The sequence below is a fragment of the Diabrotica undecimpunctata genome, chromosome 5, assembly GCF_040954645.1.
Source record: "Diabrotica undecimpunctata isolate CICGRU chromosome 5, icDiaUnde3, whole genome shotgun sequence".
Taxonomy (NCBI): domain Eukaryota; kingdom Metazoa; phylum Arthropoda; class Insecta; order Coleoptera; family Chrysomelidae; genus Diabrotica; species Diabrotica undecimpunctata.
In genome coordinates, this window is record NC_092807.1 from 99,112,965 (window position 1) to 99,137,692 (window position 24,728).

Here is a 24,728-nt window from a genome sequence, read left to right on the forward strand (position 1 = left end):
ATAAGATCATGTTTGCCGTTAAAATTATCTATTTAATATATCCATACATTATAAAAACATTGTCACACCATTCGAAGGTCACTATTTACCGAAAACCATTAAGGTTTTTATTTCAATAAGGTCACTTGCTGACATTTTTTGTATCGCCTTCCAAGGTTGATAACCCTTGTGTTTTTCCTTAACTTTTGTATGTACAAAAAACATGGAGTAACACAACTGTTTTTTTAGCCTACTCAAGAATCCAGTTACAAGTCAGGGGAAGAATTATTTTTTAGTTGGGGTTATACTTAATAAAGATAAGGGGAAGGAGTTTCAAGTTGGTTTTTTTATGGGAAATTAAGAAGCAGTTTAAAGGGACGTATTTGTCCAATAGTACCTGATCCAGGGAATACAGGTTTGGTATCTTGTTACCACCTGAGTCCAGTTCTCCACTCTTCGAGGGAAACCGACAGGAAGAACTGACTTATTTTTTTTTATTATCATTCAATTACTTTAAATAATTTTTTTATGTCCTCTTCAAGGTTTAACTTTTGGTTCAATTTTTAATAACAAAAACTATCCTTAATAATAAATATTTTCAATTTTTCCTAAAAAAAAAACATTTTATCATTGTAATTTAATTTAATTATTTATTGTTTACCAAGGGATGAGGTTATAACTCTCCCTTGAATTTCTCTTTGTTAGGTTATTGTGTGCACACATATCCCGGAGAATTTTTACTTAAAAACCTAAACAATTTTTGAACGAAAACTAACTATTAGTGAGTAGTATATAATTATATTTATTATTTATACATTATTTTTGGATCTAACTTTTGTCACAATTTGAAATTTTTAAGGGGTAAATTGTTTTATAATTATTCAGGGATTTTACTGTAAATATAGATAAGTTAATTGTATATAAGAGGTGATGGGTCATATATAAGTGTTTAAAATAGTCTGTACATAAAATTGGTATTTATTAAAGTTGGGTTAAAACAATTCAATATTTCAATCAGTACCTATCTTTCATATTTCAGCAATACAAGATATCTCGGAAGAAAACATTTAACTTCCTGGCGCCCAAGCATTCATTAGAGCAACTTTTATGTTTCATCTGTTTATTTCTTGGTGGTTTTCTTGTCATTAGTTCTTATATCTTACGGTCTCTGTAGGGCATGCAAATTGGCCGAATCCTTCTTTGAGTGTCAAGTGGTCATTCTCCTGCATAGTCGCTAGCCAACACTTAATTCTGTTATATTTTAAAATTTATATTTACTTCATAAAATTCATATTTATTTCTTTTACATAATTTATTTCTATCTAATCCCTTCCATCTTCCGTTATTCCCCATATTAGTTCGTTGGTGTATCAAGGTGCATTTTAGAGTTCACCCTTTTGCTACACTGGATAGAGTCACCCAGACTTCCTCTAGCACAATTGTTGCTACATTAACATATTTTTGTTACATTGGCGAGCCCAACGTGGTGCCTTTTCTCAGTTCAGACCGTACATTCTGTAGTATATTTCTCTTTGCAAAATATTCTTTATTATTTCTAATTTGTTCCTGTTGCTCTCTGTTCATTTTTTTTTAACTTCCTTATTTATTTATCTTTTCTTATTAGATTTACATTTATAGGTATACTTGTATTGCTGCAGTTTACTTATATTCATATTTAAACCCTCACCTTCTTAATCATTGTGTACAGTTAACAATCTATTTTACTAATTATTGAACTATAAGAATTTAATAATTTAGATATTACTATTTTTATATATATATTAGCCAATATTGGTGGGTTTTTTATATTCAATTATTTGTTAATCATATACTTGTTGAAACCATTGTGTGTTGCTTCAAGGATTGTGTTATATTTACTTAACTTTACTTAACCATTTTAAAATTTTTGTGAATAACTTTAGATTATTCTTGGATTGATTTTGTGGTGTGTTGGTACATATATATTCATATTTTTTTTTTGAAAACTTTAGGTTATTCTTCGATTGATTTTGTGGAGTGGTAATACATTATTTCCTTTGTCTATTCCTTTATTCATCTATTTTTTTTTTCACAATGTCTGCATTCAAGGTAGAACATTTATTAGTCAAGGAATTAGATTATGAGTTGAGAATTAGGGACATCAATATTGATGAGTCTTCCAATGTGGATTTAAAACGCAAACTATTGCGTGGAGCTTTAAGGCAAGAAGAAGGAAACATAAGCTTTCGACAAATTTCTGCCACAAGTATTCCTTTTCTAGAACAGCAAGAAGAGATTGATGAGACTGTGGATGATTTGGCTAAAAGGATATCCGATTTTAGAGGGACTGTCCAAGATAGCCTATACTCCAGGCTGATATCACGTCTAGCTCATGTCTCAGGCCGTGTTCATTTATTGTCGTGTTCAAATGAGGATCAGCAATCTTATAAACGCTCAATTTCAATCCGAATTCTTAGCCTAGAGGGTGAACTTGATTCACGAGTAAATCCAATTGCTACTTCAACTCCTATTTCTTCTGTCCAAGCAGCTAACTCATTTCTACACCCCAAACCTGTTCAGGTACATAAATGGGGCATTACATTTTCTGGTGAAGGTCATTATGACCAAGTAATTTCTTTTTTGGATAGGGTGGAATGTCTTCGAGTATCGAGAGGAGTAAGTGAAGATGATCTTTTTGCAGCTTCTGCTGAATTGTTTACAGGCGCAGCTTTTACGTGGTTTAGAAACAACCGCAATAATTTTTCTAATTGGTCTGATTTGGCTCAGAAACTTAAATCTGATTTTCTACCATATTCTTTTCAAGATGACCTTCTAGACCAAATCAAAAATCGTAAACAGAAGCCAAATGAGTCTGTTACGATGTTTATCAATAACATTTTGGGTATGTGTAGTCGCCTTGAGACTCCTCTAACAGATTCTGCAAAAATTAAGATTATTCTAAAATGTCTATTGCCTTTTTATCACCAGCAATTAGCTTTAGTAGACATCACCAGTATAGCAGACATCACCGAGAAATGTAAACGTTTGGAGGAAACTTTATCTTGGTCTTCTCAACCTCCCACCACTTCCAAACACTCTTCTGACTCTTTCGGTCACCAAAATCCTTTTAGACACCGTTCTTGGCAATCTAAGGGCCCTGAGCGTAATATCTCAGTTGTAAGTTCTGTAGTGTGCTGGAATTGTCGTGAGTCTGGCCATACTTTTTATGATTGCGGCATCCCTCGTACCCGTATTTTCTGCCACGGTTGTGGTAAAGAAAATACCCTCAAACGCAATTGTTTTAGGTGTTCGGGAAACGAACGATCGGAGGTCCGTCCCCTGAGCGTTTCTCCGTCCACACCCCCATCAGGGAATCAAACCGTTACATCAAACGAAATCACTGGTCCAACCACGTCAAACCACCCAAACCCACCTTCCAGTCGGAAAGGGAAAGGGGCTGTTCCAAAAAAACCAACACACACCACACCAAGTCATTCCAAGAAGTAACTTCTCAATATAATACATTTGATTCGCATAGATTATCTTCCCCAAATATCTTCCCAAATTTTAGTAATAAACATAATAGTAGCAGTGTAGTAGTTCCAGTATCTATACCAGAGTCTACCACAATTCAGGAGGATTCTTTTATTTCTGATTCTTCTTGTTTGCCTATTGCATCCTCTGATTGTGTAGGTAGAGATAATAAGTTTAGTTTAGTACCATTTAAAGTTTTTGATCAATCAGATAATAATTGTTTTGATTTGAATTCGTTATTAGTGAGAAAACATAATGATAATAGACCTTATCTTCCTATTAAGATTTTAGGACAATCTTGTTTAGCTCTTTTAGATAGTGGCTCGAACATTTCTGTGATAGGTTCACATTCATTAACTTTACTGAAAAATGCTGAGATTTCTATTATGCCCATTTCTTCTCTGCAAGTGTCTACTGCAGATGGTACAGTTCAGTCTATTACAGGCAAATTTGAAACTGAAATCACAGTAGCAGATTTATGTAAACAAATTACATTCTATATTATTCCTTCAGTTCAGAATTCTATAATTTTAGGTATGGACTTCTTAAATGCTTTTAATAGCACACTAAATTGTTCTAATTTTTCCTTTTCTATTTCTCAATTTAATCTGTCCTTACTTAGTGCTATTCAGGATTTTACTAGTTTATCTAGTTCAGAACAAAGTCAATTAGAGAATATGATCTCTAAATTTACAACCCTTTCGTCAAAAGACAAATTAGGTCGTACATCCTTAATATCTCACACTATCGAAGTGGGAGATACCACACCTTTTAGACAATATCAGTATCCTATTCCTCAGGCTTGGCAAGTTGACTTGGAAAAGGAAATTGATTCCATGTTAGAGTTGAAGATCATTGAACCTTCCACGTCTTCTTACTGTAGTCCTTTGTGGTTAACCAAGAAAAAAGATGGATCTTTTAGGGTTTGCTTCGATGGTCGAAAGTTGAATAATATTACTACAAATCGGGATGCTTATCCTATTCCCCGAATAGACGTCATTCTAAGTAAACTCCAGAATGCTAGGTATATTTCTTCTATCGATCTATCTAAAGCTTTTTTACAGATTCCTTTGAGTGAGGAAAGTAAAAAGTATACAGCTTTTGCAGTTAGTGGGAAAGGATTATTTCAGTTTGTCACTATGCCTTTTGGTCTTGTTTCAGCTCCTCAGACAATGTGTCGTCTGATGGACTTAGTCATTGGTCCTCAGTTAGAGCCCTATGTTTTTTATTATTTGGATGACATTTTGGTTGTCACTCCTGATTTTTCTCTTCATATGGAAATTTTGGATAAGTTGTTTTTACGTCTCAAAGAGGCTAATTTAACTATTAATTTAGATAAATGTCAGTTTTGTCGTCCTAGTCTTAAATTTTTAGGATATGTAGTCGATAGTAAAGGTTTAAGGACTGACCCTGATAAAGTTACAGCTATCAAAGATTTTCCTATACCTAAGACTACTACTCAAGTCCGTAGGATATTAGGCATGTGTGGATATTATCGTCGGTTTGTGCCGTCTTATTCTACTTTGTTGTCTCCACTTACAGATCTCCTTAAAAATAGGAAAAAAGGCCAAACTATTACATGGACTTCAGAAGCCGATGATGCTTTCCGGCGTATAAAAGAAGCTCTTACTAGTGCACCTGTCATGACATCTCCGAATTTTAAAGAGCATTTCTATCTCATGACAGATTGTTCCAACACTGCTTCAGGTGGTGTACTGTTTCAAATGAAGGATGGTTCGGAACATCCAATAGCTTATACCAGCAAAAAGCTCAATAAAGCACAGAAAAATTATTCCACCACAGAGAGAGAACTTCTTGCAATTATCCATGGTCTTGATGCCTTTCGGTACTATCTTGAGGGTCGTAAGTTTACTATCATCACAGATCATAGTTCTTTATTATGGTTACATTCCATGAAAAATCCGTCACAACGTTTATCCCGTTGGATTTGTAGGCTTTCTGTCTTTGATTATAATATTGTTCATCGCAAAGCCAATGGTGTTGTGGTTGCAGATGCGTTGTCACGTACATTCGATATCAATCTTTTAGATCTGTCCACTTTATCTCCAGATAATTGGTATCGAAAGATGATTCATAATGTCACCCAAGAACCTACTAGATATCCTGATTTCAAGGTAGAGAATAATATCCTGTATAAACATGTAATCAGTCCAGTTGAGTCTTTATCGAATATGTCTGATTGGAAAATAGTAGTCCCAACAGCAAATAGGGATGAAGTCTTGAGAACTTTTCATGATGATGTGACATCAGGTCACTTTGGTTTTTATAAAACATTTAGTAAAATAGCTGAGTTATATTACTGGCCTGGTCTGCGCAACTCAGTTAAGAAATACATCTCTAGATGTAGAGTTTGTGCAACATGCAAGCCGAGTAACCTACCTCAAGCTGGATTAATGGGTTCGTTTAGGAACATTAATTTTCCTTGGCAAATGATCTCTTTAGACCTTATTGGACCGTATCCACGTAGTTATTCAGGTAATACGTATTGTTTGGTAGTTGTAGATTACTTCACCAAATTTCCTTTAGTTTGCCCTCTTCGTAAGGCTACAACTCCAGCTATTTTGAAGTTCTTAGAGGAGCAAGTGTTCTTACTATTTGGTATTCCCCAGATAGTATCATGTGATAATGGTCCACAATTTATTTCTAAAGCCTTTAAAGATCTTTTAAGTAAATATAAGGTCCAAAAGATATTCTACAATGCAGCTTATCATCCGCAAGCTAACCACACTGAACGTGTAAATCGTAGCATTGTTACTGCTCTTCGATCTTACACTTACTCTGATCATAGAGCTTGGGATCAGTACATTCATTCAGTTGCTCAAGCCATTCGAACTTCTGTTCATGAAACCACTCAGTGCTCTCCAGCTTATGTTAATTTTGGTAGGCATGTTCCATTGTCAGGTGATTATTTCGGTTTAATTTCTGAAAATTCAACAACTCTTCCTCAAATTTCTGAGAAACTTCACCGTATGGAAGATCTCCAAAACTTACCTTCAATATTCGCTGACATTAGGAAGAAGTTGAAAGCTTCTTACCATAGAAATCAGCATCAGTATAATTTGAGGAAACGAGATTTGCGATTTTTTGTGGGCGATCGAGTTTTGAAACGGAATTTTGTAAAATCAAATAAAGGTGATGCCATTTCTGCTAAGTTTTGTCAGAAATATGTTCCCTGTACTGTCGTTAGGGTAATATCTCCTTTAGTATATGAATTAAAAGACAATTCGACAAATAGACGAATTGGTCAATTTCATATAAAGGATTTACTCCCTGATAATACAACAGATGAGGCAACATCTTCATCTTCAGAGGAAGATTAACTTAATGTCTATTAAGTTAACTTATTCCTATGAGTGTTATTGTTTTGGCTCGGTTTGGTTACGATTTGATATTTTCTTAGATTTTTGTTATTAATCACCAGATTTGATATATCTACAGCTTATACTTTGATTAGTATCTGTTTATAATTAGTTAAAATTATTAAGGCCATTAGAGTGTTTACGTATATTAGATGTTGCATTGGTATGGAACTAAATATTGTAATGCTACTATACTGTGCTATATGTTTATGTGTTGTATAACCTATGTTCCCATTTTGCTTACTTGTTTTGCCAGGTTGGAAAGAATGTTGTAATTTTTTTTTATGGATTTGATTCCGTTTATTGGTCATGATCAAGTTATATAGGAACATGTATCTGAATGTGCTATGTGGGATGGTTTTTTTTTTATGTCATTAGGAATTTATATAGATAATCAGTATGCATAATTTTAGTACACTCCTATATTATATAGACTATTCTGCCTGTGTATAGGTGAATGAATACGTGGGTTCGAAGTTTTAGTTCAATTGTTGGCCCCAGTTGTTCAATGAATTTCGGAATTCACCATTTTCAGGACAAGTTGTACAGTTATCTAGGCAGTAGAATGTCTTCCATGGACAGTAAATTATTGTTAATGTTAATTAGGATTTGAATATTTAGCTTTAATCCTTAATATTTTCAGACTTTGGTCTAATATAAGAATTGTTCCTTAGCTGATTTATTATTCTTACTTATATAGTTTACTCAATCCATGACATATTCCCTTTACAGCTAGCATGTTTAGAGTACAGTTATGGATAGTATTTCAGATTTTGGCGACAAATGACCATTTATAGTTATTTTCACTTCTTTCCTTAGGCACTTATCTATATTTTGGTATATTGAACTAGGAATTATCCTGTCCTCTTTTATTAGTATCAGAACGAATTATAAATTTGCAGTTTCTTCAGAAATTGGTCTACTCGTTCTTGATGTTCTGTTTTGTTATTACTTCTACCTTAACTCTTACTATTTTGCTATGGTTGTTAGAGTTACTGGCACAGTAAACTCTATTAGTGCTCTTATGCTAGGTATTCTTATAAATTTGTTGTAGCTACCTGCTATAGTTATCGAGTATCAGCATAAGTTAATTTTGTTGTTTTTTCTAGTTTTTATTTTTGGTCTTTATTTTGGATCCCAAATGTACTGATGGCAGATCATCAGGATGGAATCGATTTTATGGCTGTCCTTTTGTTTAAGCCGTTAGTCCCACATTTTGATCCAATAATTTATTTGATGAATTTTAAGGTTAGGCACATATTACCGGATGTGGGTATATGTGGACCTACCATATTTGGTTTATTTGGTTATAGTGTGAATTGGGTCATTATTTGCCTGATTGATTATCTTTGGATATGCTACTTTATAAATCTGTTGTCCACTGTATGGTCAATTTTGGATTTACCATCCAATTCGACACTTATATTGTTGTCTATACATTTGGTATTTTTTATTGTTACTTATATTGTTTTATATAAGTATGTTGGTACTTTTATTATTACTTATTATTGTGTATCGGTCCACCCATTTGCCTGATTGATTATTCCTTGGATATGCTCTTCTATAAATCTGTTGTCCATTGATGAGTCAATTTTGGAACCAGGGTCCGATTGCACATTATTTTGGATTATTTGCATTGAGTATTTGTATTACTAGTCTATACTATGCTATGTTGGAGTTTTACCTTACTTTAACTTTACTCTAAATAGCATGACTTTGTACTTAGTTACATGTGGGTCTCTTTAGATGAAACCATATCTTTATTTCTACATCACTCATAATCTGTGGTTAATTATAATCATGTGAATCGATGTAGATTGTTTTGGAAGTATTTTAGTGAGTTAATATAGTTTATAGCTGTACTTGGGATTGTTGCCCTAGCTATAATTTTTTATATATAAGTTTATTTTTTTTCTCGATTCTTGATTGCTCCACATATGGTTGAAGTATTGGTTAACCTACATCTAGCCAATCAGTCAAGTAAAAAAAAAAAAAAAAAAAAATTTTTTTTTCCCTAAAAATTTTTTTTTCTCCAAGTAAGAGGGGAATGTAACGAGTCCGTTACTTAAATAATCGTTTACCTTCTTTTGTGACTGGAATCTTTTAATTTCGTTCTAAATTGAATTCATATTGAAATATTCTTAAACTAAATATTTAAATAACTCCCAGTAAATTTTAATTTCTGATATTGGCATTAAACTGCGCCCTCAGCGGTGAAATTCTGAAAGTACATTTATTCTGCGGCGTGTAAAATCTCAACTTGTCACTTGTTAACTGGATGTGAGTGAATAAACATCTCAGAGTAGAGCGGCTGGGAGTCCATTTTTTTTCCCGAATTTAGTTTAAGTTTATTTTTTATGTGAAGAGCTGTTATTTTAGAAGAAACCATTTGAGTTATTTTGTTGTTTTGTACGAGGATATTTTCAGTTGGATCACCCTAGCCGGTAAGATAACATTACAAATAAATTATAAGGAAAAATCCTTCATACCATCCGCCATTGTTAGTAAAATTCAGACTTATTTTAATTTCGTCTTTGATAGGTATCTCATATATTTGATACATGTTATATTTCACCTTATTTCATTAAGGAAAAGTTTTATACCTAAATAAATTATAAGTATTAGATTCTATATCTATCTCAAATTTTTATTTCCTTTCAAGAGTTAAAGTAAACAATTATGTATTTCAATTTCATACCATTTAAACCGGCTAATATTTCTTTTTTTTTTCCTATTCTATAATATATAAGATCATGTTTGCCGTTAAAATTATCTATTTAATATATCCATACATTATAAAAACATTGTCACACCATTCGAAGGTCACTATTTACCGAAAACCATTAAGGTTTTTATTTCAATAAGGTCACTTGCTGACATTTTTTGTATCGCCTTCCAAGGTTGATAACCCTTGTGTTTTTCCTTAACTTTTGTATGTACAAAAAACATGGAGTAACACAACTGTTTTTTTAGCCTACTCAAGAATCCAGTTACAAGTCAGGGGAAGAATTATTTTTTAGTTGGGGTTATACTTAATAAAGATAAGGGGAAGGAGTTTCAAGTTGGTTTTTTTATGGGAAATTAAGAAGCAGTTTAAAGGGACGTATTTGTCCAATAGTACCTGATCCAGGGAATACAGGTTTGGTATCTTGTTACCACCTGAGTCCAGTTCTCCACTCTTCGAGGGAAACCGACAGGAAGAACTGACTTATTTTTTTTTATTATCATTCAATTACTTTAAATAATTTTTTTATGTCCTCTTCAAGGTTTAACTTTTGGTTCAATTTTTAATAACAAAAACTATCCTTAATAATAAATATTTTCAATTTTTCCTAAAAAAAAAACATTTTATCATTGTAATTTAATTTAATTATTTATTGTTTACCAAGGGATGAGGTTATAACTCTCCCTTGAATTTCTCTTTGTTAGGTTATTGTGTGCACACATATCCCGGAGAATTTTTACTTAAAAACCTAAACAATTTTTGAACGAAAACTAACTATTAGTGAGTAGTATATAATTATATTTATTATTTATACATTATTTTTGGATCTAACTTTTGTCACAATTTGAAATTTTTAAGGGGTAAATTGTTTTATAATTATTCAGGGATTTTACTGTAAATATAGATAAGTTAATTGTATATAAGAGGTGATGGGTCATATATAAGTGTTTAAAATAGTCTGTACATAAAATTGGTATTTATTAAAGTTGGGTTAAAACAATTCAATATTTCAATCAGTACCTATCTTTCATATTTCAGCAATACAAGATATCTCGGAAGAAAACATTTAACTTCCTGGCGCCCAAGCATTCATTAGAGCAACTTTTATGTTTCATCTGTTTATTTCTTGGTGGTTTTCTTGTCATTAGTTCTTATATCTTACGGTCTCTGTAGGGCATGCAAATTGGCCGAATCCTTCTTTGAGTGTCAAGTGGTCATTCTCCTGCATAGTCGCTAGCCAACACTTAATTCTGTTATATTTTAAAATTTATATTTACTTCATAAAATTCATATTTATTTCTTTTACATAATTTATTTCTATCTAATCCCTTCCATCTTCCGTTATTCCCCATATTAGTTCGTTGGTGTATCAAGGTGCATTTTAGAGTTCACCCTTTTGCTACACTGGATAGAGTCACCCAGACTTCCTCTAGCACAATTGTTGCTACATTAACATATTTTTGTTACAAAACCATAGGTTTTTATTGGAAAATTTAGAAAAACATTTGGTCATTTATTGTTTCTATAATTCTAAGGAATAGTATTTTACTTTTTTCCTACTTTCATTACAATTAATTAGTACATTATATTTACCGATTTGGTTTTTAAATTTATTTTTCTGCAGCCGTCCCGAAAATAACATTTTTGGTATGATTTATTAAATCGAAAGTACCATTTTGCACAAGTAGTACCGAAAGTAGCTACTTTCGGGACTATTTTTTTTTTACTTTCGGGATGATTTTGGGTAGCTAGGTAACGGCTTTGACAATAACATCAACTTTGTATTTTATTATGACAACGCTTGTCATTTAAGATTCGTGTATTTTCGCTCAGTTTTTGGTTTTTCAATTCCAAGAAATAGAAATCAGCAGTGAAAGTGAAGCCGAAATGATTTCAGATAAGATTAGGGAAACTGCTAAAGCCGGTATTTATAATTTATTGCCGGTAAAGTCAAAAAAAAAGTATGAATTGGTCTACGATTTATTTCAAAAATGAAGCAATGATAAAAATGTACATACTATTAATGAACAAGTCATTCTTACATATCAATGCTAGAAAAGTATTGGGAATATAATAAAGAAGTACACCAGATCTTCATAGATTTCAAACAAGCATATGATTCCATAGATCGCTTAAAACTGTGGAGTGCAATGATGGAGTTAGGCGTACCAAAGAAGCTGACCATGATTGCGCGAATGTGTGTCAACAATTCCTTTGCACAAATTAGAATAGGAGGCAAAACTTCAAAGGCTTTCGGCATAATCACCGGACTCAGACAGGGAGACCCGCTGTCCCCATTACTATTTAACCTAGCATTGGAATATGCAATGAGAAAAATCTATACCAGAGTCAAACCAGACATAACTGCCAGAGGAGCAAAGATTATTCTCGCATTTGCAGATGATGTAGATGCAGTAGCACAGACAACACTGGAAGTCAAGGATATAGTATCGAACTTTGAAGAAGCAACACTAAGCGTAGGCCTGAAAATAAACGAAGAAAAAACTAAATACATGGTCGTATCAAAAAAGAAACGACAGCGAATAAGACAAAACATTACCATAAACGATCATAATTTTGAGGTGGTCAAAGAATTCAAATACCTAGGAGCAACAATTACCAGTGAAAACACAGGAGAACGGGAGGTTGAAATACGAATACTGGCGGGGAATAAATCATTCTTTGCCATTCAACATCTAATGAGGTCAAAGCTTCTCTCAAGGCGGGCCAAAATCCAAATGTACAAAACCATAATACGACAAGCAGTGACATATGGAAGTGAAACATGGACATTGAGAAAGAAAGAAATCAATAAGCTATTAGTATGGGAACGCAAAATCCTGCGAATTATATATGGTCCTTGCAGGGAGAGCGTGACAAATGAATGGAGGAGCAGATACAACAATAAAATAGAGACTCTCTTCGGGAAAGGAAACATCGTAAGATACATAAAAGCCAATAGATTAAGATGGGCAGGCCACGTGGTACGAAGTAATGACGACAGACTGATTAGTAATGTGTTTTGGGAAAGACCAGATGGTAGAAGATCGACAGGAAGGCCTAGAAAAAGGTGGAAAGACGCAGTCAGGGAAGACCTGGAGAAGATGGAAGTAAGTCCATGGGAAATAATAACACAGGATCGGAATCAATGGAAGACAATAGTAAACGCGGCAAAAACTCACGAAGAGTTGTAAAAGCCAATGATGATGATGATGATTCTTACATATCTAATGAAAAAATCTAATATCTTAAAGACATCAAGCCTTTGGAGCAATTACTCGATGCTTAAGTCCACACTTAACATTAAAAATAATATAGATATAAGCCGCTATCCAAAAGTAATTGCTTTCCTTAAAAGAAAATCCATCGGCTACAAACCAAAAAAAAAATCGAAAGTATTGAATAAAGAAGAAATAGATAAATTTTTATCAGAAGCTAAAGATAAGATCTACTTAATGACAAAGGTTATATAATTAAATCTAATTTCTCTTTTATTATTATTATTTTTTTTTGTAAATTTTAAGTTGCATTAATAACACAGGCCAACATGATTTCTGGTGTTTTGAGTTTGCCATCTGTCCTTAGCTAATACGGGTACGCTGATTCGGTTTAAGCCCATCACGTCAAAATTTTTCACAAAATTAAAAAAACCGTGTGCGATATTATGTACTAGCGCAAACAAATAACGTGAATTGAAATTGATATTTCGTAAATTGCAATAAAATTATTTCTTTAAAATACTTGATAGATTAATAGAAAATATTTTAATACAATATTATGTTAATGTCATTTAAATGGCAACACTGCCCATCACGTCAAAATTTTTCACAAAATTGGAAAAACTTGTGAGATATTATTTTTACTAGCGGAAACAAGTACCTTATTGATATTTCGTAAATTGCATTAAAATTATTTCTTTGAAATACTTATATTTCTAAAGAAAATATTTTAATACATTATGTTAATTTTATTTAAATGGAAACGAATAGGAAAGCAGTAACGAAGCATAACAGACTTTATAAAGAGAGCTTATCATGCTTACTTCGGTGTAAAGCTTGGTGATCAGGACAAACCGTGGGCTCCACACAAAGTGTGCTTTGAGTGTGTCGAACTACTGAGAAAATGGACAAAAGGTACACGTAACTCTTTACCCTTCAGCATTTCTATGGTATGCAGGGAACCAAAAAACCATGGAGACGACTGCTACTTTTGCTCCTGCGATATCAAGGGTTTCAATTTAAAAAAACACAATATTCAGTATCCTGATTTACCTTCTGCTAAACGACCTAGATGTCATAGACCGGGAATCCCTATTCCTTCACCTTTTTTTCACACCATCCAACATCAATCATCAGATGAAAGTTCAGACGAAAAAACCGATGAAGACGAATTCAATCCTAAGATAGACAACCTTAAAAGTTTATCCAAGCTGAACTAAATAACTTAGTGGGAGATTTTTGCCTATCGAAGGATACTGCACAAGTCTCAGAATCACGACTGAAAGATAAGAATCTATTGGCTTCATTATCACATTTTCGTGGTATAGGCATCGTGAAAAGTGTCCGCGGAATATTTTTCTCAAGAGGGCTTACTGGTGTATTGCCATAATATTCCTAAAGTAGTCATTTCACATCATGGCAATTATTTATTGACTCTTCTAAGAGAAGTCTAAAGGGTGTCTTGTTGCACAATGGTAATACTTATGACTCAGTGCCTGTTGCTCACTCCGTGCATCTCAAAGAAACAAATGATAATCTTGAGCTGTTGCTAAATAAAATAAAGTATGGCGAATATTGTTGGCAACTCTGTGAAGATCTCAAAATAATATTCATGCTTTCGGGTCAGCAGTCTGAATTCACAAAATATCCATGTTTTTTTGTGCGAGTGGAACAGTCGAGCACGAAATTTACATTACTTTAAGAAAGAGTGGCCACTCAGAAAAAGACGTACCGGGACAAAAAAAAAATGTGCAGCGTGATACACTATTTGACCCAAAATTAGTTCTTTTGTCTCCACTTCACATAAAGTTAGGTTTGATGAAGCAGTTTGTCAAAGCTTTAGATAAACAAGGTGACTGCTTTAAATATCTGTGCGAAAAATTCCTGCTTTTTTTGAAGCTAAACTTAGAGAAGGAATTTTTGTAAGCCCCAAATTCGAACCTTAAAATTGGACAGATTATTCCAGAATACAATGACCCAGGATGAATCTGAAGCATGGAGTTCTTTCGTAGAAGTCATAGACGGTTTTCTTGGAAACAACAAGTCTCCAAACTATAAAGAAATTGTAGCCAACATGGTTGAAAATGATAAAAAAATTGGAATGCAATATGAGCATTAAACTTCATTTTCTGGATTCCTACGTTGACTATTTTCCCGAAAATCTTGGAGCTGTCAGCGAGGAGCAGAGAAAGAAGTCCCAACAAGATATAAAGGAGATGGAGAAACGTTACCAAGGAAGATGGGATATAAGAATGATGGCTGATTACTGCTGGACCTTGAAGAGAGACTCAATCACAAAATCCATAAAAAGGAGACCCCAAAACGCAGTTTTCACGGAAAGAAAGAGCGGCTTTATTAAAAAAAAAACAAATATTGTCTAACGTAGGTTATACTGAATTCTTTTTTTAAGAACAACTCAATTTTGCAGTGTAATTTTGTATTAAATAAAGTTTTAATACATTTTTCTCAGTATTTTGGCAGTTTTTATGAAAAATTTCAAACACACTTTTCTTGAAAACCTGACGTGCTGGAAAAAACTAAGTACATATTCGTGATCAGCACATCCTATTTACTATAGGAGACCTATTAAACTTAAAACACTTTTTTATGAAAAAAAAATGTAGGCCTGTGTAATTGGTTTGATAGGCGCTTGTCATCGTGAGGAGCTTTGCAAAATGAGTTTAGATGATATAGAAGATAAGATAACCATGTTAGTGACTAAAATTCCTAATTCTAAAACGAACCTTTGTGGTTATTGGAGAAAATAACATTTCTTTATACAGAAAATATTTGTCATTACGTCAAGCAAACACATCGCATCGTAGATTATTTGTATATTACAAAAATGGAAGGTGTACTATACAACCTATTGGTATTCACACTTTTGGAAAAATCGCCTGCACTATTTCTGAATTTCTTAAATTTCCACATCCCAAAAAAATACACCGGCACTGTCTACGAAGGAGCTTAGCCACTTTACTGGCTGATAGTGGTGATACTGTACCACCACTAGAAAAGACACGAAGGATGGAAATCAACTAATGTACTGTCAACGCCACTTAAGTTGGCGAGGCGCACAAACCAAAAATTGAAGTCCGCTTAGGGTGGATTAGGTGGTTGTCATCAGTCTCCTCCCAGTAGTCAGGTGCGTAACACAAAAGTGAAGTGCGGCTGTTATTTTTCAGATTTCTTATTATTTTAGATAATTAAGTGTGTTTGTGGCAGTTTCTTTAAATTATGGCGTTAAAAAGTAATAGAAAGACTAATTCTGTTATTAATGGACAATCTCGTGAGATCATATATAATGTGTTATTATTTCAAAAATTTTAAGCTTGAAGCAGATACCTTGAAAACTGTGAAAGAAACAGCTAAAACAATTCATTCTCTTTTAGTTGTATAAAACCGGAATTACCTATATGAAACCAATAAATATCATAAACCCCGTCATGTAAAATACAAGTTCGACGAAATTTTACGCGAGCATGGCCATATTCCTTTGCGTTTACCTCCGTACCATCCTGACCTATACCCGATTGAACTTATATGGGCTACAGTCAAAAATAATGTAAGCCAGAAAACGTTACATTTAAATTAGCTGACGTACAAGAACTGGCTGAGGAAGAGTTCAATAAAATTGATGCAAATGAGTAGAGAAAATGATGTGACTATGTCATTAAGAAGGAAGATGAATACATGGACAGCGAGATAGTGGTTGATAACGCCATGGAAATAGCTCCTAATATTATAAATATTAACAGCGAATCTTCCAATACAGAGTTTTCTTTTTATAATAAAGATGAAGAAAATTAACCATTAGAAAATTATTTTCAGTTACTATTTTTCTACACTTGATACTCGTTTTAATATTTTTGTTAATTAAATTCAGTCATAATTATTATTGTGTTTGTATGTTAAATTAAAGGGATATTATAAACCAGTGGCTTTCTATTTAATTTGACTAAAAAAATAATAACAATTTCATCTTTCTAATGATATATTAAAGCTTGCGAAAAAATATTACTACTTTTTTAATTGTGTAATAATTCTTTGAACTATACCGTTATGCCACTGAAACTACTTATCAGAAATAGTAAACCAATAGGAGAGTCATGGGGCGTAAACATAATCTATTTCTCAGTGACGTTCTGCGTAATCCGTCGCCAAGTTAACTGGTGTTTGCTGTAGCAGAGTGATACGGGGAAAATTCTTTAAGAAACAAAATTCACATAGCTTCACAGATTGAAAATGGCCGCAACCAAGTTAATATCTCAATAAATATTAAAAGTACTGACACGTCTAAAACTAATTTTCAATACTGCCACTTCTGTTAATATGCCTAACAATATCAATGTAAATAATTGTTATAACTGTGTTATTAACATTCATAAGTAGATTTTTCTAATGTTGAATTCACGGGAGTAACTTTAAAGTGTTTATTAAAAGTTCATAAGTAAAGTTTATCCATATATTCTTTTTACAAAACGGCCTACAAACATCTTACGAAACATACAAAACGTCTGCGGAAAAAATAATTTACGTAACACGATCCAAAAGTAATTTTAAGAGACTCACAGGATTCCAGGACTCGCCTGGGGCTCGCCCTGGAAACTTCATACTCGTCTCGCAAAATATCACTTTCGAAACTTGTTACGTAAATTACTATTATATTATTTTCTAATTATTCAAATAAAAATTAATTACTAAAAATTAAATATAATATTGTTAAATACAGCTGTGTTACCTCTACATTGCTGCCTAAGTGCTAAACTCAAAAAACAAATAACTAATTCTAGAAATGGAATAAACCAAAATACTTTCCAATTATTGGAAATGGAATAAACCTAGTATCTTTTTGGTGGGAAATTTGTTACTGCAAACCTGGTAACGAATGGCTGTAGTAGCCTGTTTCCATAGTGTAGCATGTGAGTTGTGTGGTGATTTAATTAATAATGTACTTTAAAGTAACCAAATTATGCATAATAATTATTTTAAATTAAATGTTCGAAATGCCATCCATCGGTTTCTTGACAATATGCGAATCTAAAGACACATTCATCAAGTACATTGTGGATGACTTCTGGAGTAATTAGACTCATTTCATGCCTAATTCTATCTTTCCTGTAAGTTTTGGGTCTATTGACATAAACTTTTGATTTTATGTAACCTCACAGGAAAAAGTCTAGAGGTGTTAGATCTGGCGACCTTGCTGGCCACTCTATAAAACCTCGTCTTCCGATCCACCTCCTGGGAAAGCAATGATTTAAAAATTGACGTACTTCACGTGTGTAATGCGAAGGGGCTCCATCTTGTTGAAACCAGATATTTTCACTAGATAAATTTGGATTATTGGCATTTGGATTCATGTTAGCAAGGACAGGTATAAGTTGATTTCTTAAAAAAGTTAAATAACGTTCTCCTGTTAGATTTTTTTCAAAGAAAAAAGGGCCAATGATTCTGTCATTAATGATCCCTGCCCATACATTTACTTTCTAAGGATATTGCGTGTGTGACTCAGTCATCCAATGTGGGTTTTCTTGACTCCAATATCTAAAATTTTGACGATTCATGGTACCATGTATAAAAAATGTGGCTTTATCGGAAAAAAGGATTTGATTAATGAAATGTGGATTGCGGATAGATAAATCCTGCATAATTTCAGAAAATTGAAGCCGGAGATCGGGATCGTCGTCGTTTAATTTCTAATGTAGTTGAATTTTGTAGGGATGGTATTTTTCCTTTTTTAAAATACGTAATACCGATCGTTGGGAAACTTCAGCATATTCACCCATTTATGTTGAACTACTGAGGATTGTCATGTACATTTAATAAAATGTCAAGTTTCACATTGTCTTAAATTTTAGGACGCCCAGCGTTTGGAATATGTTTAATGTGCCCAGTTTCTTCAAATTTTCGGACTATTTTATTTACTGTTAATTGGCTGATGGGTCTATCTGGATATTTTGCGTTGAATAAATTGCATACCTGTGTGTTCTTTTTTACCTTTTAATAATTGCCTCTTCTTCTTTACTCTCTTCTCTCTTCTTCTCTCTCTTCTTTTTTACCTTTTAATAATTGCTACCATGTTGTGTTCTTTTTTTATCTCTGCATCCGCTAAGAATTAATATTTCTATGCGTTGTGTTTCATTTAGGTAAGCCATAATTTAGTATTCAAAAGTAAAAATTACAATTGACAGCTGATGACAATTCACAAAATCAAAACATTTACGTCAATAAATATTGCAGTAACTATGCCACTATCACTTGCTTGAATTAACATTTGACAAAAAGTTTCAGTGTTTATGAGATAACTTCTTGTGTCCATTATTATTTTTACTTATTTTTGCTTTTTTAAGTATTTACTTCATAAAGTCATGGCAGGAACCGATGGATCGCATTTCGAACATATAATTTAAAATAATTGTTATGCATAATTTAGTTACTTTAAAGTACATTATGAATTAAATCATTCGTTGTAATTTAGTCGAATTTAAATTTAAAAAAAAATTGTTTTTGTACCCTTAAAAAAATATTATAGTTAAAAATGTAATGTCGTTAAATAGAGAATTAAATTCTCCATCAAATGAGGTGTCGCATTATACCAATTTCTATTTAAAAAAAATTAACGGTTATGGCACTACACCCACAGCGATGACGTCATCCCTACCTACTCCATGTACGTTATAAGATGGGTATTTTATAACAAAAATCGACATTTCGGTATTTCCCTCAAAACTCGACGGTTCTCGAAATAATGATAATATTCCATAATTTAGCCGTTCACTGTATATGTCCATTTCATTAAATGTTGTTCTGAAGCTATTTTCTTGTGGCATTTTAAATTAATTACTATTTAAATGGGAATAAGCCCCAATTAAAGGTTAAAACACGTTTATTTTAGCGTATTTTAACCTTTAATTGTGGCTTATTCCCATTTAAATAGTAATTAATTCATTAAATGACTCTTAAATTTTATGGTAAGTTACTGTGTATTGTAATCTAAGCTTATTCGCGCCTGTTTAAGCTCAAATATATTAGCAAATCGATAAATTTCAAGGGCATTATAATTACTTGGTTTGCTTACAAATCAAAACGTTTGGCTAGTTTCCTATTCAGTGGAGTTACGGGTTTTGCTACTTGCAAAATATGAATAAAGGTTGTGTGTGCAAGAAAACGTTACTCTCAATCTTGGATTTAGGTGAGTAGATGATTAAAAACTGGCATGAAAATAGCCGAAAAAAAGATGATGAGCCAAATACAAATGAGAATCCAACAAAAAAGAATGAGAATACAACAAAGAAACAAAATGCAAAAAAGAATGTCACGGCACAATGATTTAAACAAAAGATTGAATTCATCGAAAGAATTTTTATTGACTTTGCCGAACATGATACCGAACACTATTGCCATGCGAGCTCAAAAATAGTTTACTTGGAACCGAATTGGTTATAAAAAGCTCAATTGTATTAGTTCTATGCAGAAAACTAGTGCAAGTCAAAAGATTATAAGCCCCTTTCTTCTTGCACATTTCACAAGACCTTCAAGGACCTGAATTTGTCTTTATACAGGACAAAAAAGGATTAATGCGATTTATGCAGGGCATACAAGCTAAATCACATTACAAAAAAAGATTTTGAAACCCACAGAACAAAGAAAGGTGAAGCTAGAGAAGAGAAATCAAACGATAAAATGAATGAAGAGCATGTATACACAGTTGATTTTCAATCACTGTTACTATGTCCCAAATTAAATGCTTCAGGCATTTACTACAGGCGTAAACTTTCGGTACACAACTTCACTATGTTTGACCTGAAGACAAAGGAAGGATTTTGCTACCTTTGGAACGAGACGCAAGGGTAACTTTCAGCAAATGAATTTGCCAGCATTTTAACACAATTTGTTGAATCGCAACTTCCCCTGCGGAACAATGTATCGAAGATTGTAATATTTAGTGATGGATGTAATTATCAATATAAAAGTGCAGTTATGAGTAACACCCTCTTACATGTAGCCGTTAAATACAAAATAAGTATAGAGAGTAAATATCTCGAAAGAGTCACACTCAGATGGAGTGAAATTAATGTGGCGGCTGACTATATTGACGCATGCAAAAATGCAAGGCAAAATAGTCCATACAAAGTGGAGTAATTGGATCACTCTTTTTATAAAGACTTTACGAAACCATTGGTATTCAAATCAATTCGTCTTGGTATTAAAAAAGGGGACCCCAAAGTCACAGACATCAATGCTTGAAATATGATGTTAATGGAAAAATACACTACAAACTGTCCCTCAACGATGACTTCAAACTACTACCATCGTGTGATGATAGCAAAGAAAAGATTATGATAGCAAAGAAAAGATTAATGAAGGATCTAGAAAATTCAAAACAAAAGCTTAAGATCCAAATAAATCTTTCACCAGCTACCAGGACGAAGTTCTAGAACTCCTTGAAGTTAACTTTCAACTACTCTACAATGACAGACTGAAAATTACTGCGGCTAAATATCAACATTTCCAAGAACTGAAACCGAGTATTGCAAAAGACTATCACTCATTTTATAATAATTTACCCATGTAATAAAACTTTGTAATTTTTTGAAAACAAACGTAATACACGTTTTTAATCCAAGTTGTACTGTCCTTATTTTATTTCTCCTAGGTAGATATTATTCTGTAACATTGGGTTAAATACAGGTAGTCCAAATTAATAAAATGTTAGGTTTAAAATCACTTAACTCCCTAATTAAAAGTTTGCAAAACACGTATCTGTTAAAGTAATACCACGTAACTCCGTAACTAAATCTGGAAAAACTCCTAACTCCCATATACAAGTATATTTTAGGTATATTTATACAAAGAAAAGATCATACTGATATTAGAAGTATATTTATTTTGTTTTTAAAAATATAAAGTCAGTAAGGCCTACTTTTTCAATGTTATTTAGTTTTTGTTGCTCCTTTAAAAACATGATAATGTGAGTTACGTGGTTTGTTAATTAGGTCATCGATATGTTGCAACTAACAATATGCTTATTTTCTAAAAATGATATTTCTCACTTTTTTTGCATATTTTTTAAAAGCTAGCACTCAAGACAGATTGAGTGAGAAAACCTCGACGTGCAAGCTATCTTCTCATTTTTATAGATAAAAAAGTAGTAAAGATAAGACACCCAGTTGCTAATTATTCCAAGTTCTCTATAATTGACGCCAGTACTATTTTGTATATAGATATCTGGCCTGATAAAAATATATAAAGCCTCAAATATGAAAAAAAACCAAGATCAATTTAGCATTGTTACTTGTTTTCCCAACATTCAATTATGTTTGATAAAACTGGTACATTAAACAGACAGAAAGGAGAAGAATTAATGCGTTTAATATTAAGTACATGAATGTATTAAATACCTTTAGTTGATATGAAAACAAACTAATAAGCTCATGAATGAGCTAACAACTCACGGCGTTTCACTTACTTCATATTCACAAATTAATATGTTTCTTTGGAAAGTTATTAGATTTGTGAATTCTCCTGGAAGATTTTCAACGTTTATCATACATCTGGTAAGATGTGCAGAATAAATAAAAAGAAACTAGTTGATAGAAATGAAAAATAATTTAATAAACCGAAGTAAAGAAAACCAACAAGTGGCTTCAGCGTTTACACTAAGGACTAAGATAAAAATTTAGAGCAAGTAAAAGAATTAAAAAAAAAACAAAATTAAGCTGAAAGGCAAAAATTATATGTAACCTATTTTCGACGTAAATTCTATAAACCTAAATAAAACGATAATAAAAGTTACAGTACAATTTGAACATCATAGAACTCTAGCTACAAAATGCAAGAGCAGTGGCACAAGAAAAGTTATAGTTTTGCTATCCGTCGGGTTAGAATTTTACAGAGAAAAAGTTCCTTTCTTTCGTTTTCAAGCTTTTAAATTCACAATATAATATCTATTTTATATTTTCGGCTGATAATTTTTTATTTATAAATATTCAGAAAATAATGTTTTAAATGATAAAAAATTGAAACTATGGAACACATAAAAATGTCTGTTCTAAGAATGATAGTGCGGTTTATAAAAGAACTTTTCATACAATATATGTATATATATTTTAGCTCTTGAAAATAATTGTAAGCACAATTGAAAGCTCGAGTAGTAAAGAATAGTTATTTAATAGCCCCTTGACTCCAACCAATCCAAACATAGTTATACTTAGTATAACTATGTTATACATGACATAGTTCTAATCGTCAACAAGTACTTCTTTTTTCTTACGTATTTTTTTTTATATATACATATATATATATATATATATATATATATATATATATATATATATATATATTTATATATATATATATATATATATATATATATATATACATATATATATATAATATATATAAAATATATATATATATATATAATATGTATATATATATAATATATATATATATATATATATATATATATATATATATATATAATATAAAATTAGTTTTTTTGAGTTTAGGTTCAATAAATTATATTCCATATGCAACTAAATTTTATTTTCCATAGAAATCAACGTTTCAGTAGGAAATTACTGGGACAATAATGAAGTAACAAAAAACGAAAAAATTCAAAACGTTTTACGTTTTACGTTTTACGTTTTGAATCTTGACAAAGGCAAGGGTTGCCTGCTGAAACGTTGATTTCTATGGAAAATAAAATCTAGTTCCACATTTAATATAATTTATTGAACCTAAACCCAAGAAAAACTAATTTTATATTAAATATAGTACGGTTCAAGAAACTCAAAACTATTATATATATATATATATATATATATATATATATATATATATATATATATATATATATATATATATATATATATAGTCGATATTAGTAAAGAGGCATAAAATATTGCAACAAAAATCTGTTAGAAAATTGTATTTTATATAGCACCGATTTATATTTTTTAATATTTGTAAAAAATATAAAATTTAAAATAATTTATATATCAGAAAGTAATTTAAATGCTAATTAAGAGATTTTAAGCATACAATTTTAATAATAAAAATATGTATGGATACGACATCATAAATAAATGCTAATATTTTTTAAAAAGATTTTTAAGTCGTATATGCAAGAAAACTTTCAAAATATTTAATAAAACATAGCTTTTAAAGAAACTTACCAATTATCCACGATTTTTGCGGAACTTTCAAACAAAGACATCCCCTCACTCGCGGCAAACGCCAACTGAAGGACGCAGCGACGCTAACCGACGTTATCCGACAGAGGCGCCGGTTGGCGTCGAAACCAAATGTTGCTCGGTCAATACTGGAATTCGCTGTTGCTCTCACAAAATCTGCTTTTCACCTGATGGAGGCATAAGAAGTTGTAACTTTTGGCTTGGTTTGGCCGAATTCTTGGAATAAACGGAGGAAAAAGGCCGGCAAAGTGACTGATTTGGGTTAATTGACGAGTTTTTAATGGAAAGAAATTGTATTTGCTATGCTATTAAGGAAAAAAAGATAAATTGTTTTAAAATACACATTTTACTATAATAATGTGTTTCAAAGAGATCTTAATATATTTAAGGCATTGAACAGACGTAATAAACTGAAGAAGTTATAGAGTTAGATCATTGCCTAGTGATATTAATATTGAGGGCTAGAATTTAGAATAGAATAGAAAAAAATGTAATATGCAAAATATAAGGGATGCGATAATTGCAGAACAGTATTCTAGAATTATCACCAACAGGCTGAGGAATCAAGATGTAAATAAAGGCAGTCAGACAGATATAGATTCCTGCTTGGCCAGAATAAGACAGGATATCAAAGCAGCATCAAAAGATGAAATAGGAACAGACACTATTTTTTGTGCCCACTAAAAATAATTGGTTTGACGATCGATTAATT

General features: G+C 32.1%; 1 protein-coding gene across 2 annotated transcripts in view; it reads right to left on the bottom strand.

The window, feature by feature from the left end:
• Positions 1-24,147, bottom strand: part of LOC140441537 (uncharacterized) — a 464,737-nt gene extending 440,590 nt beyond the window's left edge. Inside the window, exon 1 of one of the 2 annotated variants that reach the window (XM_072532320.1) lies at positions 23,999-24,147. The gene's annotated coding sequence lies outside the window, so the exon portion shown is untranslated. The remainder of the gene's footprint in view (positions 1-23,998) is intronic. The other variant, XM_072532322.1, reaches the window with a different exon arrangement.
• Positions 24,148-24,728: the final 581 nt, after the last annotated feature.